Here is a 9,694-nt window from a genome sequence, read left to right as displayed (position 1 = left end):
GCGCCACAGCTCTATTTTGATGATCTTTGCAGGTGAGACCAGCATTGTGTGTCACAGGGGCAGGCGCACAGTAAGGAATATTCTGATATATGTCTCGTTTTCAGGACCAGAAATGTGGATCCACTGCCTTGACTCAAATCCTTGATAATTTATGGTGATATAAATTTCCAGAACATCAGAGTGTGATTTAAACTCAAAAGCTCAGAAAGTCATAGTCACCTTCTGGAAACATTTTTAAAAACTAATTTTGTTTAAGACGAAGCGGCAATGTGATAGACCTTGTGTGTGGAAACTCTGAATGATCGACTCTTGTCACACCGAGGCACTTCTCTTCCTGCTATTCTTCTCTCTCATGCCGATTTGTGATAAAAGCTTTTCCTTAGGAATATTTCTAGTCTGCACTGTTTGTATTTCATGTGGAAGAATGATGATGGGAAGAACTTTTATTATGCTCACTATTACTATTCCTTACCTGTATGAATGTGACATCTGAGAGTAAACATATAATTTTATTATTGGGAAAGGAAAACGGGTATCTTACATATCTTTAAAGAAAAAAACCAAACTATAGTTGGTGGGAAAATAGGTTAATAGAAAATAATATATTTTCTACTCTAGTGAAATTCAATTGTTTTTTCCACTAAAATTGAATTATAGAGAACCTTATGGTTTTTGTGGGGGGGGTGAGTGGGGAGGATAGATATTTTGAAGACATTATTTAGGAGTGATTCATAAGAGCTAGACGCCAGTTCTTACAATAGACACTTTGAGCCAGTGACTGTGTGTTGAGGCTGTCTCTGAACTTGAGCAATTTGAACTGTAAGGAAGTATCCTCGTGCCAGGATACGGTGTTTTCCTAAAATCTTTGAGTCGTGGCTCTATTACTGTCCGCCTGGCCACCTTTTGCATAACTTGTCTTTCCTTAGAGCAGCTGTTTCTACAAAAGAAGTCATTTGGATGAGATATAGATAACCTTTAGACAACATCAACCCTATAATCTTGAGTTTTAAAATTTCGGGAGGCCACAGATCTCAGGTCTATAACTATGTTCTTTTGTAACAAACCGGCTAGCCAAATTTTTAAATAGAATGAAGACAAACAAACTCCTGGAAACTCTCAGAAAATATTTCAGGAGCACCTGCACTTTGGAGTTAGGATCTCCTATTGGGAGATCTTTCTCAGAGTGAGGTCTGGAGCATTGGGGTGAAAATGGTTCTTTGTTTTTTTCTGGACACATATTGAGAATCTGTTGACACTTACAGACTCTAGCTCAATAAAATCAGTATAGGGTAGCCCTGGTGGCTCAGCGGTTTAGCGCCGCCTACAGCCTGGGCGTGATCCTGGAGACCCCGGATCGAGTCCCACGTCAGGCTCCCTGCATGGAGCCTGCTTCTCCCCCTGCTTGTGTCTCTGCCTCTCTCTCTCTCTCCTCTCTGTGTAATCTAATGAATAAATAAATAAAATCTTTTAAAAAAATAAAAAAATAAAATCAGTATAAACAATTATACTCAAAATTTTGGAGTAAATTTACTTCTTTCACTAGAAATTTATTCTTTCCCAGAGAAATTTCCAATGAAATAAGTAAATTGTACCCAACCAATGAAGCAAATCCAGTGAAGTAAGTATTTTGTACATTTTTTTTTTTTTTAGAGAGACTGAGTATTTTCATGATACTAGATTATAAAACAAGGTTAATAGAAGTTTTCGGAAATAAAAGTGTTGCCACCATGTCAAATAGATTGATTTCCAAAATGTTGAAGTCTGCGTCTTAGAATTGAGGGAATATGATATAATTTTTTTTAAAAAACAGGACCTGTGACTCACTTGTTTGAAAAAAATATTAATGATTATTTCCAAGAAACAAAACCCCAAATGTTAAAACAAGAAACAGAGTAAGTTCTTCCCAACATAATTTTAACAAAAGTCTGTTTTCCCACAAAGAAATATGCATAGTTTCTTAATGTGTATAGTTTATTTTTATTTCATTTTGAGATTCCTGAAAATGCTAATCCCTGGAGGTATGTAGTCGTAATAGCAGAGAAAGTTAGAATTCATATAATTTGCTAGATACCGGAGTATGTTAAGGCAGGCCTATCTAGAATCTTCTAAGGCCCCGAGTTGAAGTCTTGTCAGGAAGTCAAGGACTGTTCCTTTCCCATTCATCTGGGTAGAAGCATACTTGAGAAAGGGTTCTGAGAATTTTGCATGCAGCAAAATTGAGAAGTAGTAGATCCTCTCTACATCAGCATTCATTTATGGCATTCCAAACTTAGTATTTCAATTTCTGACCTCTGCCAGCATGATGGCTGTTCGTCTAAAACGACTGCTTATTCTGCATCTTTAAAAATGAAAAGATTTACTCATTCAACTGACCAGCTGTAATTATCACTAAATGAGCCAAACTCCCTGATTAAATGCCTCTTTGGAATTATTTTGAGGGTTATTCTTTTCTCTTAAAAACTAAAACTTCTCCAGAAAATAGGGTTAGACATATGTCAACATCCTCTGGAAAACTAGGGAAGCTCTGTGTAGTCAAAGGCATACTGATATTTTTCTATTATTGCTTCACATTCCTTTCTAAAAAGATAGTGCTTAAGGCCCAGACTCCTACCATGATAACTTGCATGCTTCTAGAGTAGTTGCTTTTTCCATCAGGTGTGCCCTTGCAGAAAGAACGTAAATCTCATTTCTATCATGACATTTGAATCCAATTTCTTCACCAGAGAAGCAAAACCCAGGGGTGTTGCTGAACATTTTAGGGTGTCAGGGTTTTGGCTTTTTTTTCCCCTCAGTAAAATTATGCTTCATCATTCTTAAAGTCATTTCTAGCCTTAGCAATTTCCCAAAGGGCTCACAAAATAGAAATTCTTCTTTGATGGCATATCCCTGTGCAGTCGTATCAAGTATTTTGGTCAAGAAGAATAATGTAACTACTCCAGGAACTCCTCTAAAACATTGGAAGAACCACCCTCATTCTGGAGTTGGATAACCGCCATTTTTTTTTTCAGTAGAACTACAGCTTCTGTTTCCTCATTTTTCTCCAAAGAGAAAACATTTCCTCATTTTTCTCCACAAATCAACTGAGCCCTTTCCTTAGATACTCAGCTTTATCAAGTCTTCCCCAGTCGCACTGGCTTCTTTTACTTTATGAGAAAATAATTGTTCTTCATTACCTGCTTCAGGAAGGCTTTCGTATTATGGCAAGTCTGGGTATGGATACAATTCCAGATGTTTCAAACGAGCCTTCATTCTTAATAAAAAAAAATCCGTTTCCAGAATACACCTCCCTCCAGAGAATACACTTCAATCTTCTCAACTTCATACTTCCAGTTGGAGGTGTATGCCGTGTGGGTCTTACTGTATCCAGCGTTGACGAGAAAACCAAAGGAAAAGTTAGAGTCATTGTACTTTTCTTTCCTTGGCTAATTTCCAGGTCAGGCTAGTTTTGATACGAGGTGGATTTATCATGAAGCTCAGTGAAGTTAAACTCTGAGTACTGTTCTTGCAAGTCCCTCTCCACAACCCTGTATCTAACAGATTCTGTAAACCTCAGGTCTATAAACAAAAATCTGTCTTTGCCTAATAATGAAAAAAAAAAAAAAGATGTTTATAATCCTAATGACCAGGGTACTCTTTAATTTCTATCAGTAATAAATAACTTTAGGTAAGACGGTAGAGTGATGATGATGGCCTACAGTAGTACAAGTACTGAGTCACGTTTCCCCAGTAACTTGACGTAATCAAGAGGTTTGAGTGCCCGGAAAGAAACTATTGTGTGCGCCTGAGGCATGTGAATGTCGCAGCCCTGCTTCTACTCACTGCTTCGTCTGGTTAAGCAAGTTTAGATTCACTGTGGCTTCTTTGGCCTCCTTAATTATTCATGTGCGTGTTTTCATAAGCAAAACAGAGTCAGTTCCAGGGCCGCTGCAGCCTTTCCAGCGTCTAAGAGCCCAGGCCCCATGGTCACAGCAACCCAGACCTACGTGTCCTCGTTCCGGGGCCTCCTGGCCTCATGACCTCACCTTGCTTATCTCTGAAGTGGGCGTGATTTCAATCTCTCAGTTTTCGAGATGATAAAATGAGACTGTACACCTTGTCTAGCAAAGAATAAGCACTCATTCGCTATTCTTACTTACTGGTGATAAACTCTTTAACTGTGAGCAAGGCCTTTTCTAGATATTTCCCAAGAAGCCTACACCAGCCTCTGGCAGCAGCAGTTATAGGTTCTTCCAGGCATGGCTAGTATTCTCTCCTCGGAGAAACAGTTAAGGAAAGAACTTGGAGGGAATCCCTGGGTGGCTCACTGGTTTGGCGCCTGCCTTTGGCCCAGGGTGTGATCCTGAGGTCCCAGGATCGAGTCCTGCATCAGGCTCCCAGCAGTGAGCCTGCTTCTCCCTCTGCCTGTGTCTCTGTCTGTCTGTCTGTCTCTCTCTGTGTCTCTCATGAATGAATAAATAAAATCAAAAAAAGAAAGAAAGAAAGAGAAAGAAAGAAAGAAAGAAAGAAAGAAAGAAAGAAAGAAAGAAAGAAAGAAAGAGAAAGAAAGAAAGAGAAAGAAAGAAAGAAAGAAAGAAAGAAAGAAAGAAAGAAAGAAAGAAAGAAAGAAAGAACGAACGAACTTGGAGAATACAGAAAGTTTTAGAGCTGCCTGGAAAGAGGCATAAGGCTTTTTTCCCCTTAATGCTCCAGAGGCAGAATTAGTAAAAATGAATGCAATTTCCAAGGAGGTAGGTTTAGATTCTGTACATGCAATAATTTTCAGTAACGACTCCCCAGTACAGAATTGGCTTGCTTGCAAGCTCGCAAGAACTATTCGTATGAAGGCTTGATAAAACTTCAGGCAGGGGAGACTGGAACACTCTCTTAGTCAGTGCTACTGTGTAAACCTAGTTTTTATCACTTATGTAAAACTTTAACTTCACAGTTGATTAATTTATTCAACTTCTTAGTATATTATTGTAAATTGAGTCTTACCTTGCCAATGAAAGGTCAGTTTTCACATGGCCTTGTGTCTGTTCACAAGGCTTTCAATAATTCTACAGGGGTTGAGTGTACACATCCTCCTTAGCTAATTCCATTTAAAGCAATAGAAACGGATTGAGAAAAATTTGATGAATATGTTGATTCTATTTCAATTTTAATTCCATACTCCTCAAAAGGCTCCTAAATTAAAATGTGAAAACGAGTTAGTAAAACTCTTTGATAATGCAAGCACTGAATGTATTATTATTTTTTCATTATTTTTTAACATGATTGTCAAATTGTCCAAGGCTGCAGTACTGTCTCCATTCTATTTTTAACAACCTATTTGGATACAAAAGTTACAGTTTCCTTTTTCCTCTCTATGTCATCTAGTAGGTCCCATTTAAAGAGAATGAATGAAATGAATGTTTAAACTATCTTAATGTTATTAATTACTTGGTAAGATGTTTCATAACAGGAAAGTGTTTGGCATGCAATCAATAGCCTGGAATATTAACATCTTCAAGGACATTAGGTTCTCAGTGTTTGTTTAAAGTGATTGCGGAAGAGAGTTAAAATAATATTTTTTTCATAAAACATGCTCCTAGCAAGAAAGGTGATGGGGCATAAGGGAAGACTCTAGTTAAATCTTGGTAGGATTTAGAGTGTGAAATAAGAACAGCATTTCAGGGGAGCATATTGGTAGTGATATTTGCTTCTGTGATGGTCATAAGAAAGTTCTGAAAATCATATTTTATCTACTTGAGACTATATTTGAGGCAGCATGCACCAGGGCACGGTGCATGTGCAGAGTCCTACCACTTGCTGCCTGTGACAAGCAATATCCTCAGACCAGTAACAACAGGGCTTAGTGGGATGAAAAAGCAAGAGGATTTCCATGTCCCTGGGAGTTAAATTAATAGGATTCAAGTTTTATGTACTAAGCTAGGTAAATCAACTTGTGCTATGTTTTCTGCCTCATGAAAATTTTAAAAAGCCATGGTTATTGTGAACCCAAATATTATTCTGAACTTATGGTTATATTTTAAAGCATATATATCGTGATTTATTTGTAATTAAACAAGTGAAGAGATTATAATTAGGCAAAGATACAATGTAATCATCATTTTGGTCAAAACCGGGCAAAGTTTCTATCATGATTTGTTTCATGAGAGAAGGCAGTGCCTGTGGCTGTTGGTGGGTATGTGTGACACTGGCAGCTTGAGGATATAGTAAAGGAAGAAGGAAAAATAGAAAAATAAAGGAAAAATATAAAAGGAGGCCCAGGGAATTAAGGGCTGGAATGGAGTGGAATGGCAAGGAAAACAGTGAAGAAAAGCATATCCAAAAGATAGAATGTACGGCCTACCGCCAATGATGTTAGAAGGTAATGATTCCCACGTCTTTGCATTTGAGAGCAGACACATAAAAAAAGTAAGGGTGACTCTGGAGGGTATGAGTCATCATTATACATTTTATGCTTTGTTTTATATACATAAGGGCATTAAGTAGACAAAACTCACATATTCCAATTGACTTGCCTTTCACCTCTCTTCCTGTAGTTTTCATTTTGCCTGAGCTCTTGCCTATTTCATCACAGGTATGAAATACTGTTTAATATTACCATTATTACCATTACCAATCAACTGTTTAATGTTACCTTTTTTTTTTTTAAAGTAGGTTCCATACTCAGCTGGCTTGAACTCATGACTCTGAGATCAAGACCTGAGCTGAGATCAAGAGTTGGAGGCTTATCAGACTGAGCCACCCAGGTGTCCCAATATTACCAAATTTGGCTAAAAATTTAGTGATTTCTTAAAAAAAAAATTATTTGAGAGAAATAGAGAGAAAGAAAGAATACCAAGCAGATTCCCTGCTGAGTGCAGTCTGATGCAGGGCTGCATCCCACAACCCTGAGACCACGACGTGAGCTGAAATCAATAACCAAATGCTCAACCAACTAAGCCACCCAAGTGCCCAGTAACCTTTTTAAGGACACATGAAGCTCATTCAGGTTTTTTTTTTTTTTTCAATTCAGTCAACATTCATTCAAGGCCCATTGTGTGGAAGCAGTTAGATGTGGAAGGAAGAGAAAGGAATGACAGTGGGACCAGAGGGAATGGTGTCTGGCAGATGAGATGGGAAGGCGTGGGTGTGTGGATAAGGTAGCAAGAATGTTCAGTGGTCCTCTCAAAAAGTTTGGAACTGGTTCCATTAGCCATGGGGAGCCAGTGGAAGTTTTTAAGTAAGGAGAGACACCATTAGGGCTGTGCTTGGATTTGATAAAACAGTTGAGCCTTGAACAGCTAGGGGCGGTGGAGGTGGGGTGGTTAGGGGCACTGATCCAGCACTCTCCCTATGCAGTCAGAAATTCATTTATAATTTTGACTTGTCTAAAACTTAACTACTACAGCCTACTGTTGACTGGAAGCCTTACCAATAACATAGTCGATTCACACATATTTTATGTTCTATGTATTATATACCATAATCTTATAATAAAGTAAGCCAGGAAAAATAAAATTAAGAAAAATAATAAGGAAGGGGCACCTGGGTGGCTGTCAGTTAAGCAACCTACTCTTGGTTTCAGCTTAGATCATGATCTCAGGGTGGTGAGAGCAAGTCCCTCTTGGGCTCTGTGCTGAGCATGGAGTCTGATTAAGATGATCTCTCTCCTTCTTCTATGCCTCACCTTCCTACACTCTTGGTTGCTCTCTCTCTCTCTCTCTCTAAAAAACAAAAACAAAAAACAAACAGACAAAAAAAACTAGAAAAAAAATAAAGAAGAGCCAACTATACTTCAATAGAAAAGGCTAAAAAAGATCATAAGAGAAAATGCATTTACCATACTTATTTATTGAAAAGAATCCACTTGTAAGTAGACCTTTGCAGTTCAAACCTGTGTTGTTCAAGCGTCAACTGTAATATGCAAAATAATTAAAAAGAGAAGGCAAAGAAGGAGCTAAAAGGGCTGTTGTAATATTGGAACTAAGACCTAACTAACTATACGGGGCCCAAAGGGACTCAGGCAAACAGACAGAAGGTAGCAGGTAGAGCCAATGGAGGTGGAAATGCAAAGGTTGAACAATTGTGGAGGGAGATGGAGGCAGATAAAATATCTTTTTTTTTTAAGAAATACTTTTTTTTTTTTTAATTTTTATTTATTTATAATAGTCACAGAGAGAGAGAGAGGCAGAGACATAGGCAGAGGGAGAAGCAGGCTCCATGCACTGGGAGCCCGATGTGGGATTCGATCCCGGGTCTCCAGGATCGCGCCCTGGGCCAAAGGCAGGCGCTAAACCGCTGTGCCACCCAGGGATCCCTAAGAAAGACTTTTTAAAAAGATTTTGAGAGAAAGTGCATGCGCAAGAGCAGGGGGGAGGGGTAAAGGGAGAGGGAGAAGCAGGCTCCCTGCTGAGCAGGGAGCCCAGTGCAAGAAGGAGATGCCAGGCTTGATGGATCCCAGGGCCCCGGGATCATGACCTGAGCGAAAGGCAGATGCTTAACCTGCTGAGCCCCCCAGGCACCCTAGGAAGACTTCTGTGACAGTTCACTGTAGACAGGGAAGAGAAAACTTAAAAAATTTTAAAAATATTTTAAGAGTACGTAAGGACAGATAAAGTACTTATTTCTCGTGATTATTTTAAATAACTAATAAAGTGTAAACAGAATGTTTATGGAATGATGAAGGTGAGAACTTGCTTATGAGGAATTTTGGGATCATTGAGGTCAACCGCAGCAACAAAAACTCACTTCAGTTCAGACTCCTTAGGTATATAGAAGAGAGTAAAAATCTCTTGATGGGGGAGAAAGAACAGAAAGATCTCTTCTATTTGAGCTTGTTTCCTAATCTATAAGATAAAGAACAGCATGCTGGTTAAAAAGAAGGGATTTTAGTCTAGAATTCTGTTCAAATGCAGCTTCTGGCATAGAACAAATGTGTTTTCTTAGCCAAGACAATGAAACCTGATTTCTCAGCTTTACTTAGGTGATAGTGATGCCTATCTTGTAGTGTGTGTGTGTGTGTGTGTGTGTAAGAGAGAAAGTATTTGAAATGAATTGAAGGGATAATACATGTGAAACACTTGTCACAGAGGGCCTGGCATATAGTAGGTGCTCAACAAATGGTAAGCACCTCTTGTGTTCCCAGCAGTAACAGAGTAGTGGTAGATGCTTCTAGTACTGAAGGGTGTTGTGACAAAAGCAAGAGGTTAAATTTGGCATTGGCTTTTATGTGAAAGAAGATGACATTGTAGGATGCACAATCATTTTATGGAGACATTTTAAGGCAAACACAGAGGTAAAGCCTTTCTTGTTACCTGTATTACACGCTTTTGCTCCACGTTCATTGGTTCTTGCTTTGGTTAACTTTAACGCTGAGCCTGCAGGGGTTAAGAAATGCCCTTACTCATGTTACATGAAGTAGCAGAAATTATCAGATGGAAACAGGAACTGGAAAGGGGAAAAAAAAAAAAACCTCTGTAGTAACTCATTGTTTTCTGACTCAGACGGCTGGTACTTGTCCTTGCATCCATGAGGAGAGTCCACAACCTGGCAGTTTAATCAGAATCGTTCAGGGCTGGGGGTAATCCTCTCCCCTCCCGCCCTCCCGCGGTAGAGCCCCCGGGCTGTGCCCCGGGGTTGGAACAATGCTGAGCCCCGCCCTCCCCACTGGAGGCCCCGCCCCTGCCGCGAGGCCCCGCCCCGCCTGTGCCTCCGCGTAGGAGGCCCC

General features: G+C 39.4%; 1 long non-coding RNA gene across 1 annotated transcript; it reads right to left on the bottom strand.

Moving 5' to 3' along the window:
* Window positions 1-1,970: 1,970 nt before the first annotated feature.
* Window positions 1,971-9,587, bottom strand: LOC111090713. The gene is made up of 3 exons (XR_005353125.1): window positions 9,282-9,587; window positions 4,975-5,163; window positions 1,971-3,357 (listed from the first exon to the last, which is right to left on the bottom strand). It is a non-coding gene; the product is annotated as an uncharacterized LOC111090713 (long non-coding RNA).
* Between the last annotated feature and the right edge of the window lie 107 nt (window positions 9,588-9,694).

Source organism: Canis lupus, chromosome 1, assembly GCF_011100685.1.
Source record: "Canis lupus familiaris isolate Mischka breed German Shepherd chromosome 1, alternate assembly UU_Cfam_GSD_1.0, whole genome shotgun sequence".
Classification (NCBI taxonomy): Eukaryota; Metazoa; Chordata; class Mammalia; order Carnivora; family Canidae; genus Canis; species Canis lupus.
Note: the sequence above shows the minus strand (reverse complement) of the source record. Positions and strands in the feature narration are given on the sequence as shown.